We start from the raw sequence: 15163 nt of genomic DNA on the forward strand, positions 1-15163 counted from the left end.
AACCCCATAATATGGACCCAAATTCAAAGAACTTCCAATGAAAGAATTCAAAAGAATGTGTATAACTTTGTTCAAACAACTCAAAGAAGATAGAAGCAAAGAGAAGTCAAATTTCCCATACCTAGAAAAAGGTGTCAATCTACATATGAGAGGCCTAGAGGATAATCAAATGTACAGGACCAGAAAAGACATTCACACGTGTCTTATTTTTCTATTGCTTTAAAGAGACAACATGATCAAGGCAACTCATACAAGTGTTCAGTGGGGCTTATAGTTCCAGAGGGTGAGTCCATGACAGTCATGGTGGGAAACATGGCAGAAAGCAGAGAGGCATGCTGCTGGAGTTGGAGCTGAGAGCTTATATCCTTATCAGCAAGTAGGAAGGAAGGAAGGAGGGAGGGAGGGAAGGAGGGAGGGAGAGAGACAGGCAGAGTCAAACAGAGACAGAGAGAGAGAGAGAGAGAGACAGAGACAGAGAGAGAGAGAGAAAGAGAGAGCTAAGGAGGAATGCCCTGGGTTTTTGAAACCTCAAAGGACAGTAACATACTCCCTCCAGCAAGGCCACACTCTCAAACATTCTCCCCTCCAACAAGGCCACACTCTTAGCCCTTCCCCCCTCCAACAAGGCCACACTCTTAGCCCTTCCCCCCTCCAACAAGGCCACACTCTTAGCCCNCCCCTCCAACAAGGCCACACTCTTAGCCCTTCCCCCCTCCAACAAGGCCACACTCTTAGCCCTTCCCCCCTCCAACAAGGCCACACTCTTAGCCCCTCCCAAACAGTTCCACCAACTGGTGATCAAATATGCAAATATATGAGCCACATCATGACATATTTTAAAACTTGTTTGATGTAGGCCCTCATGACAGCGCCCTCAAAATGGCAGTGATAATGACCATATTTAGGTGGTAGTCAAGGTTTACACAGGATAAAGAATGAATATTGAAATTTGTAGTAACAGTTAAGTCATTTATTAAGTCAGGCTCATCATACTAACATGTGATTATTAATAGAAATATTTAAAGGCCAAAAGACCTGAAAAGATGTATTCCAAGTTTTGAAAGACAGCTGTCAACCCAGACTATGATAACCAACAAAACTAGCCATTAAAATGGAAGGAGAGATAAAAATCAATAATAAAAACAGATTAATGGACTTTGTGGCCACTAAGGCAACCCTACAGAAGATAATTGGAGGGATACTTTAGTGTGAAGAGGAAAAACACACCCAAGGGGTCACAGGCAAAAAAAGTCAATGCAAACAACATAAAAATCAACCAAATGATGAGAATTCACACTCATCATTCAACAGTAACTCTGAATGATAACTATCTCAATTACTCAATAAAAAGTCATAGACTCACAGGTTGTATCAGAAAACCATAACTAGGTACCACATGAAACTACCAAACTCCTTGGAAAAGAAATAGCAGCTTTAATAAAACAAAACCAACAAACTCCTGGGTCACCCTAGTAGAGGACAGGCCCAGCTAGAAAAGCTTGCTGCATTATACAAGGACAAATTGTGTGTGTGTGTGTGTGTGTGTGTGTGTGTGTGTGTGTGTGTGTGTTTGGGGGGAAATTTTCAGATGTTAGAACAGCCAGGTGGGTTAGCATGGGGAATCTTGTCAAAGGAGATGGTCAATAATGGTCAGAAGCATTTGGGTGTAACTGTTGTAGACAAGAGTGCTCAATCAGCCAAAAAGGTTTTTCCAAAAATCCATCAGGTTTCTGTTTCTCAGCAAAGCCAAGTCTCCTAGCAGGGTCAGGCCCCAATGGAACCTGGAAAACCACCTAAATATGGCCATTATCACTGCAATTTTGGGGGCCCTGTCATGAGGGCCCAAGACAAACAAATGAACGAGATCTATTTATGTTGCCTCCAAAACACATACTTTAGCATCAATGACCAATACCATCTTAAAATAGAAAAAGGATGTAAATTCAAACAGATCCTGAATTACTGAATCTTGCCAATAACCACACGCTCTTGAAAGTGAGTCCTTCCTCAATCAAGCCTCCATATGACTGTGGCTTATCCAACTCCTTGATTGCAATAGCTCATCCAGATCCTGAAGTAGTGGACCAGATAAGCGGTGCCTGGGTCCTAATTCACAGAAACAGTACAACACAAATGTGTGTTATTTTTGGTCACTGCCTTTGCTAGATTTCTACTGCTGTGATACCATGACCAAAAGCAAATTGGGGAGGAAATGATTTCTTTCAGTTTATAGATTATAGTCCATCACCAAGAAAAGCTAAGGCAGGAACTCAAGCAGGAACCTGGAGGCAGAACTGAAGCAGAGGTCATGGAAAGGTGCTGATCACTGTCTTGTTCCCCATGGCTTGTTATGTCTGCTTTTTTTTATACACTCCAGGACCATCTGTCCTGGAGGGGACCCATCCATAGTGGGCTGAGCCCTACCACATCAACCACCCATCAAGAGAATGTTCCCACAGACTTGCCTACAAGCCAATATAATGGTGAAAATATGACATAAATCTCATTTGTCCCAGGAACTAGGCCATAAGTCATCAGCTCCAAGAACAGACTATAAATCCCAGGAAATAGGCCATAAGTCACCTGCTCCCAGGAATAAATCATACATTCCAGGAACAGGGTCGTAACCCACACCCTCCCAAAGAACAGCTTGGAGATAACCACAAGAATGGGGAAATACCTTATCTAAAAGGATGGGCCATCTGTGCTGGGCAGCCCTATCTCATCCTGTGGTTAAACATTCCTGATATAGGAATACAGACCACTGACAACCTAGCAAATCCAATCAGAAGCCCACCCATGTGACCTCCCAAGCACCCACCAATGAAACTGTAGATTACCTAACCTACTCCCTAATATAAGGCAAATGGTTGGACCTGGAGGGCATCATCCTGAGTGAGGTAACACAATCACAAAAGAACTCAAATGATATGTACTCACTAATAAGTGGATATTAGCCCAGAAACTTAGTATACCCGAGATATAAGAGACAATTTGTAAAACACATGAAACTCAAGAAGAACGAAGACCAAAGTGTGGACACTTTGCCCCTTCTTAGAATTGGAAACAATCACCCATGGAAGGAGTTACAGAGACANAGTTTGGAGCTGAGACAAAAGNATGGANCATCTAGAGACTGCCATATCCAGGGATCCATCCCATAATTAGCCTCCAAACGATGACACCATTGCATACGCTAGCAAGACTTTGCTGAAAGGACCCTGATATAGCTGTCTCTTGTGAGACTAGGCCGGGGCCTAGCAAACACAGAAGTGGATGCTCACAGTCAGCTATTGGATGGATCACAGGCCCCCAATGGAGGAGCTAGAGAAAGTACCCAAGGAGCTAAAGGGATCTGCAACCCTATAGGTGGAACAACAATATGAACTAACCAGTACCCTGGAGCTCTTGTCTCTAGATGCATATGTATCAGAAGATGGCCTAGTCGGCCATCACTGGAAAGAGAGGCCCATTGGACATGCAAACTTTATATGCCCCAGTACAGGGGAACACCAGGGCCAAAAAGTGGGAATGGGTGGGTAGGGAAGTGGGGGGTAGGGTATGGGGGACTTTTGGAATAGCATTGGAAATGTAATTGAGGAAAATACGTAATAAAAAATAATTCAAAAAACTATAGAAGAACTAACACAGTAGCCAATGAAAAATGTACTAATGTAATCACTTTGGCCCCTGGCAATTACATTAGAGATTACCTATGCTTCTAGAAAATTCCCTTAGCCCTGCATAAAAAGGGGATTCTGCAGGCTCCTCCATCATCACCATTTTGATGAATGGTTGACCCCCACATGCTGCTTGTTTCTGTAGAATAAATAAATGGTCCTTGTTTCTGCATTCTATTTAAGTCTGGGGTCTTCCTTCAGTCATTTTTTGAGACCCTTACATTGGAGGTATTTTCTCAATTAAGATTCCCTCTTCCAAGATGTGTCTATGTGTCAAGTTGATAAAAGCCAACCAACAATGTCACCAAAATGTTAACCTGTTGCATAAAAATACTGTAAAGATTCCTCTGGAAATTAAATAGATTGGATTCAAGGCATCAGAGCTTCAAATTTAAATACCAATGAGATATACTATTCATGTACTATTATGGTGGTTTTTTTTAAATGTCAATAATACCCAGAAATGGCTAGAATGGTGAATAACTAGAACTTTAGGACCTTGCTGGTAGGAATGCAAAATGGTATACTCACTCTGAAAAGACCTGGGTAGTGTCCTGGTTAGCTCTCCTATTGCCGTGATAAGCAATTTGACCAAAACTAACCTGAGAGGCAGAGGGTTTATCTAGCGTACATGTCAGGATCACAGTAGGAAGTCAAGGTAGAAACTAAACCAAAGCAGGAACTTAGAGATAGGAACTGAAACAGAGACCACAAAACAAACAAACAAACCCCAAAACCCATAACTTGCTCAGCCACTTTCTTATAGTATTATAAATTTGAACATATACCTACCAACCGTATGACAATTATACTCCAGAGCAGTTCCCATAAGGAAATTTTTTTTTTTTTTTTGGTTTTTTGAGACTGGGATTCTCTCTATAGCCCTGGCTGTCCTGGAACTCGGTAGACCAGGCTGGCCTTGAACTCAGAAATCTGTCTGCCTCTGCCTCCCAAGTGCTGGGATTAAAGGCGTGCACCACCACACCCAGCAAGAAATAAAATTGCTTACACAAAAACCTCTATACAGGTTCAGATAGCAGATACTGAAAACAACCAAAGTAGGCAGACAGAGTACCACACAACCATAATTTAAGTAATTAGAGGGTGTGGACAGGAAGATCAAGAGTTTAAGCCTAACCTCAACTACATAATGATTTTTTTAATGAGCCAGAAAGACAGCTCCATGGTTTAGAGCACTGGCTGTTCTTCCAGAGAACCTGGGTTTAATTCCTAGTACCTACACAGCAATCCACAACTGTCTATATAACTCCAGCTCCAGGGAATTCTACGTCTTCTTCTGACCTCCAAGGGCACCAGGCATTATTTATGAGCTGCACATATATATATATATGCAGGTGAATAGTCATACACATAAAACAAAATAAATAAATCTTTAAAAACTTCAAAGCAAAACAAGAACAAAGAGGAAAACACACAAAAGGTGCAGCCCATCATCTTGTTCTCATTTAGCAGATACTTGCTGAGTCTGTTCCAGCTATGAAACAGTGAGGCAATGATGAATCACATTTATGGTGCTCTCCCATACATATTCACAGCAGGACATGGGCAGGCACATAATTTTTTAAAATGAGGTGTAAGCATAGAGATGTGTCCACATACTACTGTAGTCCAGAAAGATATTAGCTATGCCTGGGAAAAGTTGGGGAAACTTGGAAATGTGTCATGGAGCATAAAAGATAGGAAAGGCATCCCAAGGGTTATGAAAGCATTTAAATATGTAAGTAATGCTTCCTGAGATTGAAGAATAAAAAGTGTATAGAACAGAGGGTGGAGACATTAACCTGGCAGGTAAGTTAGTGATAACTGTGAACATTCTTATAAATCACAGCAAAAAAAAAAAAAAAAAAAACCCTGGACTTTAACCTACTGGTCAGGAAAGGTAATTTTAAGATGCTTAATGAGACTGGAGTAGATAACAGCCTGGGTAGAAACTACAGACCCTGCAGAGAAGTTTTTATCTAAATAAGGCAGACACCACTTGCCAACAATTCTGTCTCAGGCTACCATCCAGGGATTCTGGCCCAGTATTGCCTAATGCAATTTTTCAAGGGCAGCTAAGCATACTTCTATATGCATGATCTTCTATTTTTAAATGCCCACATGAGTACATTTCAGCACAATCAGGGTGCCAGAGATTACAGAGCACGTCACTATTTTATACACTAGTAAGAAGGAAAACTATCAGCAATCAAATTATGTCATAAATTATGACACTATAAATATAAACATTCACAAATCAGAGATACTAATATGTGAAAAAATATGCATCTTAGAATCAAATTTTCATTTTCTCAAAATCCTGACTAGAATGTTTGGATTCATTTCAAACCTGACAGATTGCACTCTGTTTAAGTCAAGGGGACCCTGAAGGTAATCTGATTAAATTCAAGCTTCAGGACAATCACTTTGGGGGTCAGCTGGTGATGAACCGAGAGAGAGCTGGCAGCAGGAAGACCAATGAGGAAGCTCCTGTAATAATCCAGGAGATACGTGATAAAGGCTGAATTAAAGCCACAGCTGTGGGCATGAAGAAGATGGCAGGGTCAAATGTAACAAGACCTACAAGTGTACAAGTGGGGATGGGAAGTAAGGAAGACAGAAACATCATGGAAGATTCCAAGCTTCCTAGTTTGGAATATGCAGATTCATTATTTGTCTAATAGTACTAAGTGTCTACCATGTGCTGGGTGCTGGGAGTATAATGGTGGATGAGCAAACATGGTCCTGCCTTACAGTCTGAGACAATACCACTGTCGTAGGGTGTTAGGATGCAGAATCATAAGCAAAAGGAGATAGGCATATTTATCACGGAGAAAACTGATCTGGTACCCATGAGAGCTTACTGTTCCAATGTCCCGTATGCTGTCAAAGCCTAGGTTTCAGGCCCCGGGAATAAACCATGTCTGATTAAGGAGCTCATGGATTCCAAATAAGATGAGCAGGAAGAGCATGGATGGAGAAGAAGGATTTAATAGAGCAAAAACAGAGCACTGGGAAACTAAGACGGAGAGTGGGGAGGGTACAGACAGGGAGGCTAACAAAGAACAATGTGCACAGTAAGAAGCTGAGGCAGCGGTGGGGTATATGTCAACCAAACGAGGTTCTTAGTACTGTGTGAGTCACACCTACCTTTATCTACAATTCAGCACCGAAGTCAGTACTTGGCAACATACAATTCTGATTTTCAGAGTCCATGGGTATTTTGCCTGAACTCCAAATAGGCTTATCAGAACTGCTTCTTATTTAAAGAGCTATGATATTTTAAGTATCGCTACAATCTGTTCCTTTATCCTGTAAGTGCTTACATTTTCCGCGTATTTCAGTTTGACATCTAGAATATGAGGCAATGGAAACTCTCTATTTCTTCTCATTTTCCTTCTGGAGGAGCCAAAACCTGCCATTCCAAGAGAGAAGTGAAACAAAGCTGATATGGGAATACGTGTCCCAGTCATGTGAAGGCACAAGGGCAGAAGTGACTTAAGCATAGATGCCCAAGTAGCACTACAAGGCCCTCATGACATCCTTGAACTTGTGCTATGTGAGGATCCTCTGCTCCTTCAGACTCCTGTAGGAAAGACCTCAGACATCTCCAATTCGGAAGAGTGAAGAAACAGGCCTAGAGCTGGTGAGATTGGTAAAGGCATTCACTGCCAAACCTGATGACCTGAGTTTAATTCCCAAGAGGAGCCAACTCCCACAAGTTGTCCTCTGACCTCCACTCATGTGCTATGGCAGGCACATGTAGTGCACGCGTGCATGCATGCACACGCACACACACACATACACACAATTTAAAATATTCCAAAAGAAGCAGACCTTGAGAAGTTACACAGCCTGCCCAAGATCAGTCTTGTAACTTAGTAGTTAGTTGATACTCTTTCCATCCCATCAAGATAACACAAGTTCTACCCTATACACACACATTAAAGCATCTACCTAAAACAGGAAGTTCACAAAGGTTAGGCCAATTTAACCAAAGAGAGGAAGCTGATTAAAAACTCCGATGGTCCCTTGCCTAGTCAGTGCTTACTCAGTGCTTCTGCCCACCAAGGGCTCTTACCGTTTGTTCCCTCCAGGTTTTATGTTCCACACAGGCTCAAGGAAGCAAGATTCCTAGATCTTCATTTTACTGGTGGCTGAATCATTCATCCTAACCTGTAGGCTAAGGACACATGATCCATCTTCAAGTTTACAGGTCTTACTGGGGTTTTCCCAGCCTTGTCTGGAATCTTTCAATGCAAAATTCTAGAATGACTCTTGAATAGGTTGCCTTGGCAACACCACAATGTAGGATAGAAATATGACAGTCTCTGCCAATGAAATGTGAGTGACGTAATCCAGATGAGAGAACTACTTGTGGCTTGTGGAAAGGTTCTTTAAGCTTTCTTTGGTCATCATTACCTTCCTGACAAACACGTGTGTGTATGTGTGTGTCTGTGTGTGTGTGTCTGTGTGTGTCTGTGTGTGTCTGTGTCTCTCTGTGTGTGTGTATGTGTGTGTCTGTGTGTCTGTGTGTCTCTGTATGTGTGTGTCTGTGTGTGTCTGTGTGTGTGTGTGTGTGTTTGTGCGCGCGAGTACACATGTAAGCAGACACATACACATGTGCATGAACATGGAAAAATAAAGAACAGTTTGTTTCTTAGGAAAATGTCAAAACTATTAGTTAGAATACCCCCTGAGGAAGAGCAATAGCTTTGTTTTGAAATTCTTTCTACCCCTTCAGATGACTAAGAATTTATGACAAGGCCTTTGAGAAAGTTTTTAAAGCATTTTCTTTTACAGTACTTATTCTTATCTTAGTTTCATTCAACAAGTATTAAATAATTAAAATTTAAATTTGAAAAAAATAGTAAATTGAGGTAGGACACAGGGACTGGGGAGCAGCCTGGGATAGGAATCTTCCAGTTGCCATCTGCACCCAGAGCTGACCCTGTGCCACAGCTCTCCACACCCAAATTCTGCCTAGAGAGAGCTGGTCTCCCAGGAGTCCTGACACACAGGCTTACAGGAAGGACAAGCCACATTCAGACACAGTAAGACCAGCTAACACCACAGATAACCAGATGGCAAGGGCAAGAATACAAGCAACAGAAACCAAGGCTACTTGGCATCATCAAAACCCAGTTCTCCTACCACAGCAAGCCCTGGATACCCCAACACCCCGGAAAAGTAAGACTCTGATTTAAAATCAAATCTCATGATGATGATAGAGGACTTTAAGAAGGACATAAAGAAATATAGGAGAACACGGTTAAATAGGTAGAAGCCATTAAAGAAGAAACACAAAAATCCCTTAAAGAAGGGCAGGAAAACACCACCAAACGGGTGAAGGAATTGAGCAAAACCATCTAGGATCTAAAAGCAGAAATGGAAACAATAAAGAAATCACAAAGGGAGACAACCATGGAGATAGAAAACCTAGGAAAGAGATCAGGACCTTGAACCCTGAGCAGGTGAATCTCTCATTTGAGCTCTTTCAAAGGAGAGTTTTTTAAACCTGGCTGAGTTGTTTGTTTGTTCGTTTCTTTGTTTTCTAGCATGGGGGATTGGACCTAGGGTTTCATGCATGCTAGGTCACTCTAGCACCACCACCAGCAGCAGCAGCACTACCACTACCACCTCCAGCACCAGCAGCAGCACCACCACCACCCCCACCTCCAGCACTAGCCAGCAGCCAGCAGCAGCACCAGCACCACCAGCACCACTGCAGCCAGTGCTTGCTTACACTCTCCCCTCCCCACTGGCTCTGTGGTTTTCAGAGTATTGAACACATACTCCACTATGTTCATAGCAGCTTTATTTGTAATAGCCAGGAGTTAGAAACAACCTAGATGTCAACTGAAGAATGGATACAGAAAATGTAGTACATCTACACAACGGAATACTATTCCGGTATTTAAAACAAAGACATCATGAATTTTGCAGGCAAATGGATGGAACTTGAGAATATCATCCTGAGTAAGGTAACCCAGTCCCAAAAGGACATGTGCGGTATGTGCTCACTTATAAGTGGATATCAGCCATAAAACACAGGATAACCATACTACATTCTCCAGATTCAAAGAAGCTAAACACGAAGGAAGGCACATGTGAAGATCCTTGAATCTCACTTAGAAGGGGGAATAAAATAGTCACAAGAGTCAGATGGAGAGAGGGAACTGGGAAGGAGGGGATGGGGAGGGAAATGGAGGAGTTCGGGATCAGATATAGGGAGGGACAGGAGGGAGGGCAAGATGGCCATGAAAATGAATGGAAAACTGTAACTGATAGGGGTGGGGAGGTGGGGGGCACATCTCCAGGACAACAAAGAGACCTGGGATAAGGGAGGCATCCGAGATTTAATGGAGGTGACCTTAGCTGTGACTCACAGCATTGGGGATAATGAACCTGAAGGGCAACCTCCTGTAGCCTGGCAGGAGTGATAGGGACACCAGCTCACTCACAAAACTTTCGACCCAAAATGTATCCAGAAATGCAGGGACAGGGGAGAGAGCAGAGACTGAAAGAATAGCCAACCAATAACTGGCCCAACTTGAGACCCATCCCATGGGTAAGTACCAATTCCTGACACTATTGATGATACTCTATTATGCTTACAGACAGGAGTCTGCAATGGCTGCCCTCTGAGAGGCTCCACCCAGCAGCTGACTAGATACAGAGATGCAGAGACCCACAGCCAAACATTGGTTGGAGCTTGGGGACTCTTATGGAAGAGTTGGGGGGAAATTGAGGGAACTCCACAGGAAGACCAACGAAGTTAACTAACCTGGACCTTTAGGGGCTCCCAGAGACTAAACCACCAACCAAAGAGTATATGCTCTGGCTGCACTGAGCACCCACACACACATATGTAGCAGATGTGCAGCTCAATTTCCACGGTCTCCACATGGGTCCCAAACCACTAGAGCACAGGCTATCCTTAAAGCTGTAGCCTGTCTGTTCCCCTAACTCAGCTATCTTGTCTGGCCTCAATGGGAGAAGCCTAGCCCTATAGAGAATTGATGTGCCAGGGTGGAAGATACCCAAAGAAAGCCTCCATTCTCTCAGAGAAGGGGATGGGGGATGGGGGAGGGACTGTGAGAGGGAAAGACTGGGAACGGGAACAGAAATCATGATGTAAAGTGAATAAATTATTTTGTTAAAGGGGAAAAAAAAGAAAAAAATTGTCCCAGTGAAGTAGGCAGTCATTCCTATTCAGTGAAAGGCCCAATTTACAAAATGGTTTTAAGGAAATGTAATATAAAGTAATCTGATGTCATTAACTGCTAGAAAGTTCCTTTTGCTTAATGACTCTTTCCTTTTACAGGTCAAGAGAGGCTATTTGTAACTAGCACTTTCATTTTTGGAATGAAGCTCTGATTTTATAGCATGTGAGCTAAAAAAAAAAAAAAAAAAAAAAAGACCTTTTAAGTTGTTTTGTTTAATATAGGCTCTTTCTATGTAGGTCTGGATATCCTGAAATTCACTCTGTGGCCTGGGCTACCTGAGATTCATTACAGTCCTCCTGCTTCAGCCTTTTTGGGTACTGGAATTACAATGTGAGCCACAATGCTTGGCTCCCTCTAGCTCATTACACTATTTAGGGAAATAGGCATATGCTACAGCATGAGGCCAGAGGCTTCTCTCCTTCTACAGTGTGCTTGCCTGGGATCAAACTCAGGTGATCAGCTTTGTAGGGTGGCACCCTGACCCACTGAGCCATCTCTTGGGCCCTTGGGCCCTTGACCTTCCACCTTCCTTTGAAATCCTTGTTGCTCACTACAGAACGCAGCTCCTGCTGCTACACCATGTTCCTACTATTGTGGGCAATAAGAAAAGAACACTATGCAATCCAGTTGGTGAGAGCGTCAGAGTTTTCTTCATTGTCTTTTTTTTCTAACAAGATTGTGAAGTTAATATAGGGCCTAGAGCAAAATACTATAGTTGGTTTGTGGGGTTTTTTTTTTAAGTTAAAAATTAAGTTCTTAGCACGTAGACAAATAGGAACATTACAAAAGAGAACCAAGATTAAGTTCTTACAAGTTCAAAAAGCTATCAGTTATGCAACCTATATAATCCCCTTTGACCCTGCCTCAGCTTCCCCATTTTAAAAATGAGCACTGGCCATCCATGCAGAGGACCTGGGTTCTAGTCCCAGCAACCACATGGCAATTCACGACCACCTGGAACTCCAATTCCAAAGGATCCATCGCCCTCTTCTGGCCTCTCAGAGCACTGCATGCACATGGCGCACAGACATCCATGTAGGCAAAACTCCCATATGCACAAAATAAAAACATTTTTATGCTGGGCGGAGGTGGCGCACGCCTTTAATCCCAGCACTTGGGAGGCAGAGGCAGGCGGATTTCTGAGTTCGAGGCCAGCCTGGTTTACAAAGTGAGTTCCAGGACAGCCAGGGCTATACAGAGAAACCCTGTCTCAAAAAAAAAAATTTTTTTAAATGAAGATAATATTTAAAGAGAAAAACTTTCAGTGGAAATTTATTGCAGGTTACAAAGTGATACATATGTCTGAGATGTGAAGGACAAAGAGAAGCTGGATATTTCTTGACTTTATACCACAAAGGATTAAAAACAAAACCCCTCATTGTTCGACTTTTGTTATTTCATTATTTGAAGTCATAGACTTCCTCTAATCTAATACTTGTAAAATGATATAAGTGGTACATGATTTATAGTATTCAATAAATACTTACAACTATTGTTATAAGGCCAGTAATATTCCTTTGACCTTCTTGCAATAGAACTTCTATTTTCCTTTTTGAAGTCTACCTTTCCCAGATTCTCAGATGTGTGTTTTTGCATGAGATTAATACCACTCCACACCAACTGGGTTCTGATTGACTTAAGCCAATTAATATAATCCACTTCCCAAGTAGCAGTGATTGTTCAGGGATGGGTATATCTCTCAGACCAGAGTCTGTATATTCTCTTCTGCTAGAGGATGAGGGAAAGAACACATAACTAAAGAGGGAACATGAGTAAATCTCAGGGTTCCCAGGAAGAGAATGGGGAGTCAGCATACCTCCCAAGTGTGGTGCCTGAGCAATGGTGATAGGACAGTCTGCTGAGAGGCTGAACTTGATACATGAGGAAGGAAGACCAGAAGAAGATCAGAAAAATGGAGCAGGATCACAGATTTCTGTATCAACATTGTATCTTTGGAATTTCAAATTGAATTTGTTTGAAACTTCCTTCACAAAGTCAGTTTGGATGGGATGCCCTGTCCTATCTTCGTATTTTTATGGGGGGGGGGGTGTTCCTACCCCACTCTTTTCAACTTAGCTCCCAAATAAAAGAGACAAACACTTGGTATTTTATTTATAAGCTGCTGGCATTGTCCTGAGCAGGTTCTAAGCTGAACTGTTCTAACTCAACAATGAAATTAACCAGATACATGCCCCATCACTTGCCAACTGACTCTTGCTCAGCTCCATATGTATCACCACAGCAAGCTTCTCTTGGCCTTGGTCTATCCTGCCTCATGGTGACCTTCTTCTTCCACCTCCTCTATCCTCCTTGTGGTCTCTACTTCAGACCTCCAACTTGATCTCTGCTCCCGCCTTCCTCTCTCTCCTGCCCAGTCACAGGCTCTAAGCCTTTTGGTAAGCAATCAGGGACTGTCGGGAAGCATTCTTTCCAGAACACTGGCTAATACCGTGCCTCAAGATCAGACTATAGTCTGGACAGGGGTACAGAACTCGGCTTCTGAATATACAGTGCACAAGACTTAGACCAACAGTATCACTTGCAGCCACAGAAATCACACTAGTTGCTATATATGGTCCTGTGTGTGTATATGTGGACACAGGGCCAAAGTCAAACACTGGGTGTCTTCCTCCTTATGATTTTTCTAAAACATCTTCGTGTGTGTGTGTGTGTGTGTGTGTGTGTGTGTGTGTGCATGTGGTGAATACATGGGGGGGGGCTTCCATGTGTCATGGTGCCTTTGTAGAGATTAGAGAAGAACAACTATGTTGTTCTCCTTCTATCTTTATATGGGCCCCAGGGGTCAAACTCAATTTGTCAGGCTCACATGACACGTAGTTTTACTAGTTGAGTTATGTCACCATCCACCTTATCTTTTGAGACAGTGTCTCTCTACCTCCCTAGCACTGAGATTACAGGTGCCAACCACTATATCAAACATTTTACACAGGTCCTAGGAATCCAAACTCAGCCCCTACTCCATGCCTGCTTAGCAAATACTTTATCAACTGAGCCATCTCCTTATCCCCCAAATAAATTTTTAAATGCATGAGCTACTTACTTAAAAGGAACCTTCCTTAACTCTGACCTAGCACATCCATTCAATGAAACCTACAGTTGACCATGATATAGATAAATCCATGTCTAGATCATCCTTTCCAGAAGAAAAGTAAAAATCAGCAATAAAATGTACAATCAAGTTGCAAATGTATATATTAATTCACATTTCTCTTAAAAAGACAGAGTCAACCAGTTGAAAGTATGCTCTTGGTTTTCCTAAACATGTCCAGGACAATTCCACTCAGAATAGATATGTGTCTGGGTTTTAGAATGAACATTGGACCCAGAGGCAGCTACTGAAAACTAATGACTAATAGTAAAATAATATTCACAGACAGTTGCCATGGCAGCCAGCTCATTTTGCACAAAATAGAACCCACTGCATTTTAGCAGGAGTTAGCAGAGGAAAGCTGCTACCCTGAAGACAGTCTTTAACGGAGTTGGTTTTGGTTTTGTTGTTGTTGTTGTTGTTTTTCTTTGCTTTTAATCTATTCACGATCTTAGTTTTGTTGCTGTACATAGCCTTCATACTATACTCTAATTGTATTTTTAATCCCAAATATTTTAAATCATTAATAAAAATATACATATGATTTAGGTTTAAGAACACCTACCTGCACCACTTTTGAAATCTTTCCATTGGGCTATGGAGAACAGCTTAGCAGCAGGTTTGACTGTGTGCACAGTTGAAATCATATAGACACTTGAACAGAAAGCTTTCACGAAGTAGATGGACAAGCACATTTCACTGGTTGCTTTCAGCTGGTGCCCTTTAAGGCATGCACTATGGAAGTAGAGAGTAGCCAATTTGTCTTGTGTCTACTTACAAGGTCCCAGGGGAGTGACCTTAGGAGTTAAGGGTAGCTCAAGACAAGTGAGAAAGGAGGTGACAAAGTATTTTGGGCTAATCTATTTCTAGAATGACTGTTTATATAAAATATCATCTCATTGAATTTGACTGTAAATTTTGAACATTATAGCTAGGTAGTCTCTTGCCTATCAATCACTCTGTCTCCTGTTCCTGTCCCTGTCCCTGTCCCATCGAACTTATCTTTGCATTTCTTCTTTGAGATAAAGGATACACGTTCCTACTTATTTTTAAAAAATTCAATTATTATCCTAATTTAGGAAACCCATACAAGCCATTATCTTTGGTTTCCTTTTTTTTTTTTTTTTTTTTTTTTTTTTTTTTTT

The 15163-nt window shown here is 42.0% G+C and overlaps 1 protein-coding gene across 1 annotated transcript in view; it reads right to left on the bottom strand.

The window, feature by feature from the left end:
- Window positions 1–7907, bottom strand: part of Ppef1 (protein phosphatase with EF-hand domain 1) — a 124738-nt gene extending 116831 nt beyond the window's left edge. Inside the window, exon 1 of the mRNA XM_021153415.1 lies at window positions 7762–7907. The gene's annotated coding sequence lies outside the window, so the exon portion shown is untranslated. The remainder of the gene's footprint in view (window positions 1–7761) is intronic.
- Between the last annotated feature and the right edge of the window lie 7256 nt (window positions 7908–15163).

The sequence above is a fragment of the Mus caroli genome, chromosome X (assembly GCF_900094665.2).
Source record: "Mus caroli chromosome X, CAROLI_EIJ_v1.1, whole genome shotgun sequence".
Classification (NCBI taxonomy): domain Eukaryota; kingdom Metazoa; phylum Chordata; class Mammalia; order Rodentia; family Muridae; genus Mus; species Mus caroli.